Source organism: Opisthocomus hoazin, chromosome 3, assembly GCF_030867145.1.
Source record: "Opisthocomus hoazin isolate bOpiHoa1 chromosome 3, bOpiHoa1.hap1, whole genome shotgun sequence".
NCBI lineage: Eukaryota > Metazoa > Chordata > Aves > Opisthocomiformes > Opisthocomidae > Opisthocomus > Opisthocomus hoazin.
In genome coordinates this window covers 102,732,858-102,749,090 of record NC_134416.1, presented here as the reverse complement: position 1 = coordinate 102,749,090, position 16,233 = coordinate 102,732,858, and the positions used below count along the sequence as shown (strand labels likewise).

Here is a 16,233-nt window from a genome sequence, read left to right as displayed (position 1 = left end):
TATCTATGCTGTGACACTAGCACTGTGAACCTATTGAGTACAGACAGAAATCTCCCACACCTTTCCCCCTTTCAACTTTACATCTTTTGTCACCGTAGTGTTACAGGAGAATTTTGCGCTCTTCAATGAGTATGTGCACACAACTGATGCTGTGTTGCTAGTGTAGGTAATTAATTTTTTTCTTCACGTAATTCACAGGTTATGGGCATGCTTTTCTCCTCATTATTAAAACTGAAAACAGATCAAACTGAGCTGGTAGCATGAGTCTCTGTATTTAAATCTCAGTTAATAAGAGGATCCTTAACAAAGCCCTCCTCTCTGAACCCTCCCACTGCATTCACTTGCAAATCACTGTATGGCTGGCAAAGGCGGCCTCACCCCCCCTCCTCCCCACCCCCCCAGCCCCAAACCTTCTCATGTTGAGCACTGCATCTCCATCAGCGCCAGCATCTCTCAGTGAGGGACGTTTGTTATTAAGCAGGGGCACTGCATGGAAACCAATCAGATGGAGAGTCCCTCTGGCTTCAGCTCCCTGCCTGCCTGACTTAAAAGTGATGCTGGGAGGGAGGGAGCCCTAGTGAGACGCAAGCCCACACAGCGCTGGAGATACGGTACCAGGCAGCGGGGAGGAAGCAGGTGGAGGAGCAGCACCGGACGGGCAGAGCTAAGCTCACACCGACAGCCACGGTGAGTAGATGAACTTTCTTTAGCACTGAAATTGCTCACAGCAAAAGAGCAGATGCTTTCTGAAAAAGTGTCTAAAACGTTAAAGATGCCTTACAGATACTTTCGGGGTGGGGGCAGGGTCAGCAGACCACTTAGGGGGAGATTTCGTTTATACGGATTGGCAAGAAAATAATCGTACTAAATTGCTAGAATCTGAACTCTGTTGCTGTATATAAGACAACTGCTCATGCATATTAGAAAGCTAGCAATGTGTATGCTTTTTGGTAATACTATTAGATATTATTCTAGTTTTACTTTTGTGCAGAATGCTTTTTTGCCTGTCCGGATAGAAGCTATCTTCCTTTTCTTTATTCCTTTTTTGTTTTTATGGAAAACGCCTAATCCAAACAAACACAGTTAAGAAGGATGAAAAAGGAGGAGGTGTTTACTACTAATAAGACTGAAGTACCCAGCCTTTGTTTTGTTTTTCTTTAGTGGGAATAGCAAAATTAGTATTTTTTTTAATACATCTGACAGGGGGAAGTGGTAGCTCATTATTCAGAAAGATTGAGAGCTGAGGGAGATGTCCCTTTGGATATTCATAGTAGTAAGTCAAAGTCAACTGACTTGAAGTGCAACGTGGTTTTCCAGAAGTGCTACCAAACAACCTGATCAGCCTAATACGCATAATCAGAGACCAGCACAGAAAGCAAGGCAGAAAGCATAAAAGGTCAAACTGACCACTTGTTTTTGAAAGAACCAGCAGAAACCAATTGCCCAGTGAATGACATTTTGCTTTTTCTTTTCACATGCAAGAAAAGTGCAGCCACATCCATTCTATTTCACTGTATGAGCTTCAAAGAAAGAATCATGCATATGAACTATGAAGAAATCGATATCCTTTGCAGTTGTATGGCAATGTACATAGAGTAGCCCCTCGCCTTCTCACAAGTTTAAGTAGTAGGTCAGAAAATAGAATTATATTTTCTTAGGATGATATTTATTTTCAATAGACAAATTTATAACCCATGTATCAGTCTTGCTCTGATTAAAGGCAGTGACAAAACTCATATTTTACTTAAATCACAGCAGGATTATGCTTCCTTGCTAAGTGTAACATTAGTTTTCTCATGGGAAGAACAAATATGGATAAAAAGGCAAGTGTGATACTTGCAATAGTTTCGCTAATGGGATCAAAAGCTTATTATTAATAAATAATTTTGGTGGTAGTGGTAGGAATTGCTAATGACAGATCTTTAAAAATCATTGTTTCCAAGTCATTTTCTACATCCAGAATGTTAATTTCTGTTCCAAAACATGAGAATGGTCTAATCACATATTTAGAAGTCTTGTGTTATATTTTTTCTACAATTATTAAGAACTCTATAGAAGAAACATGCCAGTTTTAAAAATGGTGTGCTGTTATCTATATTTCAGTTTGACAGGTAAAATACATTGTCCTGTCATTTGTGCTGCACTATGTAATACTATAGATTCAAGATAGAATCAAATATGCTTACAGCTAATGTGATTTTCTATTAGCAAAAGTACAAAACTTTTACAAGGTCACATTGTACAATTAAATGCCTGTGAAAGAAACTATTCTTGTTTTGTTTTTTCAAATTAGATTAATTTTAAATGAGGAAATGTACCAGTACTAAAGACTAAACTTGTACCTAAAGTAGTTGTCAATTCTTTTCAAACTTGATCAAGTGATTTCAGCAATCAAAGTTTGTCATATGATTATTCGTGTGAACAAAGTAAAGTATTTCATTTCAGAGGCTGTCTTGCAGCTGTTACTGTGAAAAATTGTGTTGCATGAGTAGCTAGTACATTTCACCTAAACACAAAAAGCAGTTTGGAGATGCAGTTTGGAGAGGAAAAAGTGGAGAGAAACAGCTCTGCTGTATGCTATGTACAGCTCCATGGTAAAAGTGCTTCAGGCTTTCAGCATTTTCATACTTGTCTACAGAAGTGTTTATTCTAAAAAGGCCGTCCTCCCCTCCAGACAGTAGCTCATTTGCAGAGACCTGTGCTATCCTATCACTTGGCTGCTGCTCCACAAGGATACTGATCTCAGTGGCAGTTGCATGGCACTGGCAGAGACAGCCTCTCATCATTGGATCAGCCAATGAGGATGACTTCATTCCTGACTTACCTGCCAAACAAAATGTAATAACCTAAATCCACTAGATAGATGTTATCAGCCATAATGCTGCAGAAGGAACTGTACAACCTAACTGTGATGTTCGCTTATGCCCTTGGCATCAGGACATGGTTTCTGAAGCTGCACAACACAGGTTGCAGGGCATCTACAGTCAGAAGAGTTTAGAAGTAGATCTAGAAAGTAACAGGACTGGCAGTTTCCTCAGGTGACCAGTTTGTTCAAGAGATAAAACAAGGTAGACTGATGTCTCCTGTTTGCTGTCCAAAGCCTGATGATAACAGGACACGTGAAAGAACAATAATTACTTCAGAATTTTCATTTATTCTAGGGCAACACACAGCACAGAGAATATTGCCCCTATTTTCAGAAATGAACAGAAACACAGAAGTGTTCTCCTTTTCTTCTTCCTCCTCCCTCTTTTCTCAATTTTGCAAACTGTTCTGGAAAGAGATCAGTTCAGCAAGACCTTAATGAAAATAAAAACTCAGTAATGATCACTGTTTAAAAATTCTCGCAATTGCTGCACAAATCTTGTGCTTATAAGAAAACTGGGCTTTATAGACCTGGATATAAGACAATAGAGGTATATAATTTTGTATGTTTCTTTCATGCAGTCAGTGCTATTTTAATGGAGAAGGCAACTGGAGCAAAAAGCCTACATAAAAATTCCTCTCCCACTCATATCAGAATGCCTTCTGAATTTCTAAGGCTTGCAGCAGGTGTGACATGCAAATGCTATCTGCAGAAGCACAAATATTTGAACATGAATAGGGATATCTGAGTGAAAGTTAACTACATTCTGCATGTGAGTGAGAAAGTTTATGGAAAGTCACTTGCAGGAATAAATCCAAAATTTTGCTGAAAGGGGATGGGAGGAGAAGGAAAATAAATCAGAGAGAAATGATTCTTAGCTGTGAACAAAAAAATCTTTGTAAAAGCAGTCCAGCATAATTTTAATAACTTTCTCACTTTGGCTTTTCAACAGATAGGAAATTGCTGAATGACAAAAGGCAAGTTACTGTCCTGACTTTCAGCAACTGATCATGATAAAACAGCCCAGTGGCATCGAGGCCTACTTGCTGAGCATGGCTGAATAGCAGAGACATATCCTGATCAGATCATACTATGTGCTTGCAGTGCAAAATCCTAGAAAAAATTGGCTTTGGTTACTTGAAGGAAAATGGTGTTACTGACTTCAGGGAAAAAGTAAAAATACTGGATATATACTGCAGCTTACAAGAAAGCTCCAAAATTATTATGTGTTAGAAAGAAATTATTTTTAATGCGTAGTGTGTAGTGTAATTATAGAAAAGTAGGAAGCAAAGTATGTTATTTACAACCTTCATTCCACAATCTTGGAAAGATTACAAAAGGGGATGGGTGGCATTGCCTTCATCCCATACGCAGAGGTTATTGCACAGGGTGTTGAGCTGACTTGGTCTCAGTTATGGAGTAGCTCTGTGTCAGAGCCAGGGCTAGAATGAGGCCTCCACTTTCCCAGTCCTCCAGTTTGTCCATATGAATGCACCAATGTTCACAAAAATAAAAGTGCCTTGAATACTTGAATAACACCAAGCCACAAATATTTCTCTGGAAATATATTTCTGTAACTGCAAAATGGAATGCATGAGTTATGGCCAGTGTATTTCTTTGCTAGTTAAATACAAATTTCTGTATTTAAATTTCAAACCTTTTAGTAGTATGAATAATAGCAGCATCAAGACAACATCACATTAGATTCAATTTTTCCCGTCTCATATGACCATAGCTTTCATTTTAGAATCTCCTGATATGAAAACGCAGATGTTGATGAGGTTTATGTAAGTACAAATTTTCTAGGTGCTACTTGGTGTTCAGATTGCTTCATCCTCACAAACCCCAGTCAAGGGAAATAGCCACTAGCTTCATGGAAATTCTGCCTGGAAGAATATTACAGTGTTGGGCCATGCATGTCATTGCTTAGAGACTCCCATTTTCAAAAAAATACTGAAAGAAATTTCCTGTTGTATGTAAGTATGTTGAAAAAGAGCTCCTAAATTACTTTCCAAATTCAAAACAAGCTTTTTAGATATGATATCCAAGAAAATATTCTATGAATAGAGAAAATTGTAGATAATGCTTTAAAGTTTGGGGATGGAAACAGCAGGCCTTTCCATCATTTTACACAAACTGCACAACAACAATCACAAGGAAATTATGTCAATTTGCATAGTTTTAATAGTTCAACTGAAGGCAACTAATATTTGCAAGACTATCTAGAAATATATACAGAAATTATCAGATTCAGCCATTACTTTCAGAAAATGATCAATTACATTGATAATCAATGGTGCAGAAATTGACTTTTGTGTTTTGACACCTCTTAAAAAAGAATTCAGAAAACCACCAGGTTGCGTAAGAGTGTCCATTAAAGGAAACTTAAAAAGCATAATGATCTAACATCCTCAGCTGAAGAGCTTACCAAAATAATTGTTCTTTATTTGCTCTGTAATCCATCGTTCAATATTTGCTCCTGAGGAGATGACGAAGAGGTAAAGCCAAAATGACATGAGTTGGCAATAACGGTGAAGTTAGTTTTATTACTTCTGTTTTGAAAGAAAAAGTAGGTGTAGTACAAATGAAACATTTTAGAATCCAGTATTTATTGTTTATATATGATTAAAGGTATCGGTCAACTACCTATACCTGAGTTTAATAAATCATATAAAGCCCCAGTTCATGACAAAATTCTTCGTATACATACATGTACATTTTGCAAAAATATATATATCTCAATACAGACATAAGTCCAAGCATAATTCAGGCAAATTGTAAGAAGAATTATAAAATATCTTAAAAAGGAACAGATTAAAATGGGTTTGCTTAAGTTTGCAGTGCTACTTTCTGGCCGAAACCGTTTGCCTGCTTACTTTGTTATTTATCATAATATTTTCATGTGATTTGCATTATTCTTTGTCATAATACTGTATCATAATGAATTCAAATATCCAGTTTTGTAGTGAGAAAGTATTGTAAATATGTTCTTTCTTCTGATTTTTAAGGTGTAGGGGCTGGTTGTGGGAAATCTCATGGAAATGATTCTGCCACTGTAGTAACAGAAAAAAAATAAGGAAAACTTAGCTATTTTTAAAGTAAATTCTTGCAGTTGTTTCAATTATTTTTAAAGAGAGTTGTTTGTTCTTGTGCCACATTCTGGAACTCTTATTCAGAATGACTAACATTTTGCAATAAAATTGATCCCACTGAAACCAATGAAATTGCTTTTGTGCATTTCCCTTACCCAGAGTAAAAAATAAGTGCTGAATCTCTGTTTTCATAATGATTCTATCTGATGAAAATATATTTTTTCCTCAGAGTAAAAATAAAAATATTATGTTACAGAAACTATTTTCTCATTTCCTGCAAAATTTGCAATAATTCTTAAATTTGTTTCCCAAATGTAAAAGGAAATTTTACCTCTAATGAGAATTCAGACTTGTTGAAAACTGGAACTATATTTAGAAATTAATGCAGACTCTTCCTTGCTGTAATCTACATCCCATGGATTACCAGATCTTACTCCTAATCATTTTATTTTTGTGTGATACACACCTCCTTTACTAATCAAGACACATTTTTGGATTGCATTTATATCTTTTCTAGAAGTACGATACTAAGTAACTCCCCTTGTGTTCTAATGAAAATTAATTAATCTCCTCTTTTTCCTTCAATGAGATAGAACTTCTCTATCTATGATACTGAACATACTGTTCTTTGCTTAGTAGTAGCAGTAATAGCAGCAGTAGTAGTGTTATCAAGGCTGAGAACCCACATATGACTTCAGGTAAGGGTTTTGTAACGTTTTGAAAAGATTTGTTACATTTTAGTAAAATCCAAGATTCTGATGCTACCTGCTCTTCCAGTCGTGGTCCTACTGAAAAATCCTCACTACTCACAATGGTAAACCACCTCTACAGCAAACAGGCCTTTCAAAACAGAAAAGCATGTCATGTGTTTAATGTACTCCTAGCTACTTCTTAAGGCAATTAAAGAGAAGAAACTCTCCAAAAAGTTGACACAGCTGCTCTCAGCTACAAGAGGCCAAAAAACCTACTGGCTGAGAACTTTTCACTGATGCTTTCATTCAGGAAACAGAAGAATAGCACTAGGGGCGTAAAAAATGGGAGTACAGTAGGAATTGGCTAGACTGCACCATAGATTGATGTTTTTGGCAAAAAATTAAACAGTAAAATGAAAGATGCTCAGTCATACAGTCTGATATAGATCTGAAAAGGCTGAATCTAATAGATAATGGTTTAGGAATGTATCTAGTGTTAAACATTCAGAAACATAACCGTTAGCACTGCTAGAAGGAAAGATTTAACATTCTTGCCAATAGTGCTTACTGTAATAGTTTATTTGTCATTTGACTTTATGCTCACCCAGTTCACTTTTACCTTTTAGAGCAAATTTGTCTAAACCCCCCCTACAACATAGATCCACAAAGAATAAACTCAAATATGCAAAGGTCCTTTATGATTTTTTCTGTCCTCAACGTGCTCAGATTCTAGTTCATGATGCTTTCTCAAAACTAAAAGCCTACAGGTAGAATAAACACATTTTTTAAACTACTTTAAGGATTGTATTTATTAAGCATTTGTTTAATTAAATCGTGAACTGCACTGCTGTGTACAGACACAGGACCATAGTTACTTTTGATTACTCAGGAGATGTATTCACCAATGGCAAGTAATATATAGATGATGATTTCAGAGAAACATACATCTGAAAATTTCCTAACAATTGCAGATGAGACTAGACAGTACTTCTGTAGTTTGTGTACAGATCTGTGTGTATAACACCCTAGGACTATCATATATTCACAGCTTGAATGCTGAACATAACTAAAATATGTCTTAAGGATTAACCAGCACAGGATTAAAGTTCCTGGTCTCATGACATAAAGAGGATCTCAACCTATATTCAAAAAGATTTTCACTACTTTTTAACTGGCAGAAAATTGTATAAACTGAGGAGAACTATTCAAGTGATATTTTTCTGAAAGTGCAGGTACTTTGAAACAGTAGCTATGTCCCATGCATGTCACTGAGAACTTTCCTGAGACCTACATATGGGGATCCCAAACAATACAAAGCCAGAGCAGAAACAGACACTGAGTAACCTGATGCAACAGTTAAAGCACATGCCTAGAGCCACTAGAAGAAAACTTGCCAACCTGGTAGAACGAATCACTAGTTCTCTGGAGAAGGCAGGCAGGCAGGCAGGCTAACTGGCTTCCTCTCCAAAGCTTGAAGAGTGGATTCACAAAGATGAAGCAGCATAAAAATTTGTGTAAATCATAGAATCCTAGAAAGTTTTGGGTCGGAAGGGACCCCTAGAGGTCATCTAGTCCAACCCCCCCGCAGCGAGCAGGGACACTGCTGACTAGATCAGGTTGCTCAGAGCCCTGTCCAACCTGGTCTTGAATGTTTCCAGGGATGGGGCCTCCACTACGTCTCTGGGCAACCCGTTCCAGTGTTTCACCACCCTCATTGCAAAGAATTTCATCCTTATATCCAGCCTAAACCTACCCTGTTTTAGTTTAAAACCATTACCCCTCGTCCTGTCACTGCTGTCTCTTATGTAAACCAGCATAAGATTGTGGGTTACTTGACTTGATCTCCTTTTAAATGCAGTACTGTGGGCACCTGCAATACCAATGGGAACAAAACGGAAGTTGTAGGTTTTCTCTATGCTTTCTGTGCAAATAGAATCAGAATTGTTAATTCATACAGACTGAAAGCTGAAAAATCATGCTTTTAAGGAACATAAAGAGGGGGACATTGCTGCAGAATGGAAAATAAATGAGCCAGGTTAATTTTCTGCTTCCTTCACCTGAAGTTGATTAGCACTAATTAAATTTCATACCATTCAGCCTGTGAGTTTGGTAGGCAATAAAAAAAATCCTGAGATTTCATTGCTTGTGGTGAAAACACGCACACATGTATATATATATAAACATCATATATACATATAGCCACATATATGTATAACCTTCAAACCCATATGTCTCCAATTTAGTAGCAAGAATGTTGTGGCCTGTGAATTTCACAGGCCTTACAGAAGTCCAGGTAGACAACATCTATAGGTCCTTGTCCATTGATGCAGTCACTCCACTGTAGAATGCCACTAGATTAGTCAGGCAGGATTTGCCCATGGTGAAGCCACATTCGCCATCTCTAATCACCTCCTTGCTTTCCATATGTTTTGATATGTCTTCCAGGAGGATCTCTTCCATGACCGTAACAGGCACAGAGGTGAAGCTTACTGGCTGGTATTTCCCAGGTTCCACCAACCAGTCAGCCTCAGTTTATTCTTTCAGATTTGTCAGGAAACAATTTCTGCTTCATTCACTAACTTTGTATTGAGGCAAGAATTCCCTGAGAGAGGAATTACTAAACCACCTTAATACAATTATATGGCATGATTGATCACTTCCAGTGAAGCATCTGTATTTACTTTAATACCCATACCGTTTCTACCTGATTACATGTATTGACAAAATTCTTACCTTCAGAAAATTTAAGTGACTATTTCAGGTTGTCTTACTGTTTCTCATCTCCAGGTGTGAAGATTCAGGAAACCTGGAATTTTGCTGCTCCAATGCAATTTTCAGAATATCTTCAGTCTTACTATATGGTCATCTAAATGATAGATGGTCATCTAAGCCGTAGACAAAGCAACACCTCTGATAACTTTAATTTAAATGCCCCTTTACAGTGCAAATATGAATTTGAATTCTTCTTCCTTCTTTACCTAGTTGATCCCAAAGTTTAGCTTTACCCTAATAATTCACTGGTCAAATGATGTGAGCACGCTCCTTTTAAACAAAAATTTCCATCCCAGTGGTCACTATCAGTTATCTGAAGGACAGAAAGGACAAGGAAGATAGAGACATGCTCTCTCTACTTTCCAGGTAGTCTGTAGTGGTTAACTATAAGGCACACTTGATGGTTTTCAGGACTGCCACAGAGCATCCAAAATTTCTTATCCTATTTATAAAAAAGAGAATTATAGATGTTAAATTTCAATAAAAAGGTAGTCATAGGACAAAGCTACCACCTCCTTTTACAAGCAATTGTTTTCTCAGGTGCAATTTACAAACAGCACCTATGCCATTCAAAAGATGAAGAATTGTTATTTGCCCTGAAATGTAATGCTGTTCATCTTTGGAGGCAGCATGTTTATCTCACAGAGAATTTAATAAGAACTATTTGACAGTGCTCATTTGGTTTATTGACCACAGATCTGTGAAAGTACATGTGAAAGACATTTAAACATAATCAGTGTAAAGACCCTCAGTATTTAAATACAAGAACATAGGTATGCTTTGCTTATGTATAAATCACAATGTATATATGTCACAACTGCATGTAACGTTACAAGCTTGGGGAAGAGTGGCTGGAAAGCTGCCCAGAGGAAAAAGATCTTGTGGTGCTGGTCGACAGCCGGCTGAACATGAGCCAGCCGTGTGCCCAGGTGGCCAAGCAGGCCAACGGCATCCTGGCTTGTCTCAGGAATGGTGTGGCCAGCAGGAGTAGGGAGGTGATCATGCCCCTGTACTTGGCGCTGGTGAGACTGCACCTGGAGTACTGTGTTCAGTTTTGGGCCCCTCGCTACAAGCAGGACATTGAGTTGCTGGAGCGTGTCCAAAGACAGGCAAAGAAGTTGGTGAAGGGTCTAGAACACAAGTCTTATGAGATGTGGCTGAAGGGGCTGGGGCTGTTCAGTCTGGAGAAGAGGAGGCTGAGGGGGGACCTTATTGCTCTCCGCAATTACCTGAAAGGAGCTTGTAGTGAGGCAGGTGTTGGTCTCTTCTCCCAAGTTACTAGTGACAGGATGAGAGGCAATGGCCGCAAGTTGCATCAGGGAAGGTTTAGATTGTCTATTAGGAAATATTTCTTTACTGAAATAGTGGTCAGGCATTGGAATAGGCTGCCGAAATAAGTGGTGAAGTCACCATCACTGAAGGTGTTTAAAAAATGTGTAGATGTGGCACTTCAGGGCATGGTTTAGTGAGCACGGTTGTGTTGGGTTGACTGTTGGACTTAATGATCTTAGAGGTTTTCTCCAACCTCAATGGGTCTATGATTCTATTCTACGATTCTATATATGTACTTATGGGCATAAATAAGTGTAATTAAAAAGTTGGAGTTGACCTACTAGTGAACGTCAGGTGTATTATAATTTCATGGACTGCCTCTGCTAATGAGCAGGAATATTTCAAGATCCCAGTGGAATCTTAAGTTATATGGTGCCAATTACAAAAATTATTATTTGCCAGACTGACAGCAGTATCATTACTTTTCCCACATTTATCTCTTCTCATACTCTGTACCCCTCCCTAGCACCTGGCCTCATTGCTTTCTGGAACAACTGGCCTTGCTGTTTCCTTGCTGTGCTTTGAGCTGGAGCATTATTGATTTTTGTGGGATCAGAGAGACTTGTCAGTTTGATGAAAAGTCAGTGGAAGGCAGAGATTCTGGAGTCGTCCTGATACTTGAAAGCAAGGAGAAAGAAAGTGGGACCCTCCATCATGGGATGATGTGTCAGTGAAAAAGTCTTTTCTCTTTGCTCTGGAGATGAAACTGGTTTAGCAAGTGGAGGAAAAGATTCTTCTGCTCACTCCAAGTCTCACTGCTGTCTTGTCCAGAAGAATTAATGTCACCATCATGTTTGTCTTAACACTTTATTGATATTCAAACAATGAAATTTTCAGAAGGTTTTAACAATCACTGATGTTCGTACTGCATCATTAAGAGACCTCCAAGAAAGGTCAGGGCCTGCGCTAAAGCATGATTCAACCTGGCCTAAGTACATGCATCCACATCACTGGACATCCATAGCTTTTCATCCTATTAGGGTAGTCACTGATCAGGCAACCCATGAGTTATATGGTCTTCTATCATATTTATGTTGCACTGATAGTGACAGCCTGGAAAAAATTGTCATAATTAACTAATAGAAACATTAATAATATCTCTGCATTCCCCCAACATGGGAAATATTGTGTGTTACTTAAGTAAAAGACAATTTATAATTTGTAAACTAAAGACACTGAACCCAGTTCTCATAGAATGACACAACAATACCTAACTCACTAGGAATACACTGTTTTAAGTGGGTGTTTTTCACCCTGTGATTCTGCTGACTTTTAAAGAGCCTATTTGTATGAGACCCTGCCAATCACAAGCAGGTTTAAATTTGCTGTACAGAATCCCACTTTCCTAATAGACAGTATTTATAGTGTCTGTAAACCATAGCAATCAAAAAGGAAACATCTTCGATCAATATTGTTCTACAGCATTTTCGACAGATTCAGGATTTATAAAAAAAGATATGTGGCCTAAGTAATCTTGTGTTCATATACTACAAATACTAGAGGCACACAAAGGCAGAGGTTGTGAAAGGACTTGAGAGTAGAGAATTTTTTATTAATATTTTGTTGTGATTTTGATGTCACTAATAAATCTGAAGGGTAGGGGGTAGACAGGAAGGTACAGAGAGTGCAGATCTAAAAATGAGAAGTTTTAACCATTCTAGTTTAAATATGCTATTAACAAGTTCAGAAATTTGCATGGAAGTAGGTCTGCATTGCTTAAGCTCAAGTTTTGTCTTTGAATAAATAAATAATTTTGCTACTAAATTTGAAGTAATGTTAAATTACAAAAGTAGAGTATGAACAGTCATAGCTTACTGTTCATTAAAAAAAAATATACCCTATACTGAATACCAGGTTTTCTTACCAAGCACAGAATAAAATACTGAAATTAAACACTGAAGAAGAAATACTAGAACCTGAGAAAGTTATGCAAGTAATATTAGTGCATCATATGTAATGTCTTTGTAATAATATGATTCTATCTCAGTATGACTGAACTGAACTGAAAGCAGGTCATTGTTGTATTAGAGACCAAGAAAATTGGGTTTCAGGTGGTGCACCTCAGAAATTACCAATTACCAGTCAGTAATTACAATGCATTTCAAAGTGTTCTATGAAAGCAGTTAAGTATAAGCTCCAGATAAATAACAGAAGTGCACATAGTCCTGATGGAAAACTCAACATTGTCAAGCTGAATACTCCCATAGACATTGGTAACATTTAGATTCAGTCTTTTGAAAGGGAGGAAATACTGTCACGCTCATTAATAGGCAGAGCAGAGGACCTGAGAGCTGCAAAAGGGACAGAAAGGGCACAATTTGCTATGCAGCTGAGCTCCAGCTTGTTCAGGAATGCCTGAAGTACCTGACCCATACCAGAGCCGCAGGCTGGTTAATAGCAACCAAACTAGGGGGGAAATGGTCAACTGTTGTGTAATCAGGACTGATGTTAAATGGTGAGTTTTTTATTTCCAGCCTCTTCACACACTTCTTCCTGCATAGGGGTTGGTATGTGTGTAGAATCCATATTGATTTGTATCATGTGCATGTAAATATAATATGAATAGATAGATAAACTTACATGACGAAACCAATTTACATACTATATTTAAAAAAAATTATTTGGATAATTATTTTTTTAAATGCGTTATCTTGTGCACAGAAGTCAGCGATGTTCAAAAAGAGAAGTGGAATAAGTCCATGTTCCTTGCAAGGTAAATGTCAGAGGAAAAAGTATTGCAAAATGCCAACAAATATTGATTTCTGATACATCAGAGGATAAAGTTAGAGGAAAATCCAGATAGTGTAAAGAGGATTCTTTCTGCACAGGCTGGGAGAGAAAGGAACGTTATAGCTTGTTCAACTATCAAAATGAGATTGAAATGTAATTTCAGAATCACTTAAAACAGAATAAATAGAATACTGTGAACATACTGCTCATGAAAGTAATAAATTCTTTTATTAGATAAAATACACAGTTATACTTGAGTACTGCATAATTAGAACAATAGAAACCATACAGTACAGATTTTAAAATAATCACAGGGCTAAGAAATCTTTGTTTTAAAAAATCAAAACCTAATGTATACGTTAGTAACACATATTGAAGAATCCATTGCTTTAGAAGGCATTAAAATGTGTAAATCATCAAAGAAAATTTCCTTAAAAGACAGAGACATTAAATTAATGATGCCAGACAAAAAGCCGAAAAACTACAGACGTGCAACAAAAACCTAACTGTGAGCCACTGAAGATAGTAGAATCTTCTTACTGACTTACACAACTTGGAAGAAAGTTCTAAAATTTCCTGCAAAGACTAGAACAGCAAAATACATGAACAGTATTATGCACACCTGAGCAAAGCAAATACAGTGCATATAAGAAAGAGAAAAAAACCCCACCCATGCAAAGATTAATTGCTTATTGAAGCAATGTCCTGTGTAAGTGATGGAGGAAAGCAGAATGAAAACAAAGAGTGCCTTAACACACCTTTGTCTTGTAATGCATGCCAAAGTAAAGATTATACTGAAATAAGCACATCAGTAAAATCTGGAATACATTTGCTTTCAGAAAGACAAAGAAAAATATAATAGTATGTGTCATAGAGAAATCACCAGAAACTGGGAATTTCAGCTATGAAGTAAGTACCTTAATTCTTATTAAGACCATCCTTTTTAGTGTAGGTGCAGATATGACCTGCATTAAAAAGAAACAGTAATTCAGTATAAATCGTAATACACTGTATGACAGAGGACTTACATGATTAAACAAAAAAAATGACTTGAAAGTATGAATGTTTTTGACTTGGTAATGGAGTATTCAAAGTAGGCCTGATGGCATGTAAAAGAACTTCAGCGAACGTAATTGGAGAAAACGTGAACATATTTTCAAATGCCAACAGGGAAAACAGAAGGTAAAAATATGGTTGGAGTAAGCACTTTTCTTTTTAATTACATTCACAAGGCTCACATCCAAATGAGGAAAGTTTCACACGTAGTGTATTTTCCAATTAATTGTCTTTTATAATTTCAACAGTCACAGGCTGGTGTTAACAAATGTATTTTCTTATTTATTCATCAATACCAAAAGGGAAAGCTAAAGATCAAGAAACAGGCTTAACTTCATGCTTATAATTTCTTTATGATGACTTAATGGCAGCTGATAACATTTTTTTTAAATTTTATTTTATGAAATTAACTCCTGCGCAAAATTATTCACTTTCATTATAGCACAAGTGGGAGGGGGGGTTCAATCTGGAAGTTCAGATAAAGTGTTACATTAAAACTTATCTATATATTATATTGCATTAGAAAGGTGACTTCAGATACCACTGGGGTAAATACTGGTTTCTGTGAACAATGCTTATTCCCAGACATGTGTCTTTGAAGTTCCACAAAAAGTAGCAGAGGCTCTTAAAACACATGGAGAACGTACTGCTACGTATTACATGTGCCTCCAGTGAGGAAGAAGTGATTCTCCGGCTCTGTGATTCTGTGTTTCTGTGATTTTTTGTGAAGGAACAGGCAAACGAAACCTATACTTTGGTTCAAAAATATTAGAAAGGAATTAAACAACTACCAATGCTCCTCTGACGCCAAAAATACCAAAAACCCCTCCTCACTTAGGCTTGCTGGGGTGTGCCAGGCTCCCCATAAGGTACACAGTGCTACCAGGAAGAGGCAAAGATAATGCTCTAATGAAATTATGAAAATAAAGCAAGTGTTATTGACCACTCTGTGCTTTTCTATTCCACTGTTTCAGATACATCCTAGTCCACTGATCTTTCAGGTATGAAGGCAATCCAATCCATGCCTTCCAAAATATGCGTAATGCCTTTGTGAGTACTGTGTTCTTCCAAGCAAAGCAAGTTTGATAGAACTGAACACTTCATCAGTTATTAAGAGTGATATTTTACGTTGATCTCACTTTCTACAGAGACAAGCAATTGAAATATGTTTAGCAAATACCTCCTCTTCTTTGATAATTGTATGTATATTTTCCATTTCATGAGGTGGGAACTGAGTACAGAGAGATCAAACTCTTTGCTCAAAATTTAAAAAGGCATGTGGTGGAATCAAGAGCAAGATAAATTACTTAAACCTGTTTTTTATGACAGGATGTTTTTCTTTAGCTTAATCATATCTGACTTGAGTACAACCATTTCACTCAGCTCAAGTAAGATCATTAGCATGTGTTACCTAGTTCTGAACGATAGTTTATTCATATAAACCCCCAAAAAACTCAGAGCAAACATCATCCTTAAGTACAACTAAGAAAAAAAAAAAAAACAATGTATGCAGTTTCACTATCTATAAAGTGGAAAGATATAGTATAATGTTATGGCTCCCTCTTTTGGATAGCGCATATCTAGTATGCAATAGTAAGAAGCTCATCATGTCTTTAACACCAAAAAAAAGAATAACACAAGCCTCTCTGTTTTGCCTCCTGATCCTGCTTAACAGTGATAAATGCAGCCAATA

The 16,233-nt window shown here is 37.1% G+C and overlaps 1 protein-coding gene across 2 annotated transcripts in view; it reads left to right on the top strand.

Moving 5' to 3' along the window:
- Positions 1–412: 412 nt before the first annotated feature.
- Positions 413–16,233, top strand: part of CDH9 (cadherin 9) — a 99,935-nt gene continuing 84,114 nt past the window's right edge. Inside the window, exon 1 of one of the 2 annotated variants that reach the window (XM_009938092.2) lies at positions 413–687. The gene's annotated coding sequence lies outside the window, so the exon portion shown is untranslated. The remainder of the gene's footprint in view (positions 688–16,233) is intronic. The other variant, XM_075417138.1, reaches the window with a different exon arrangement.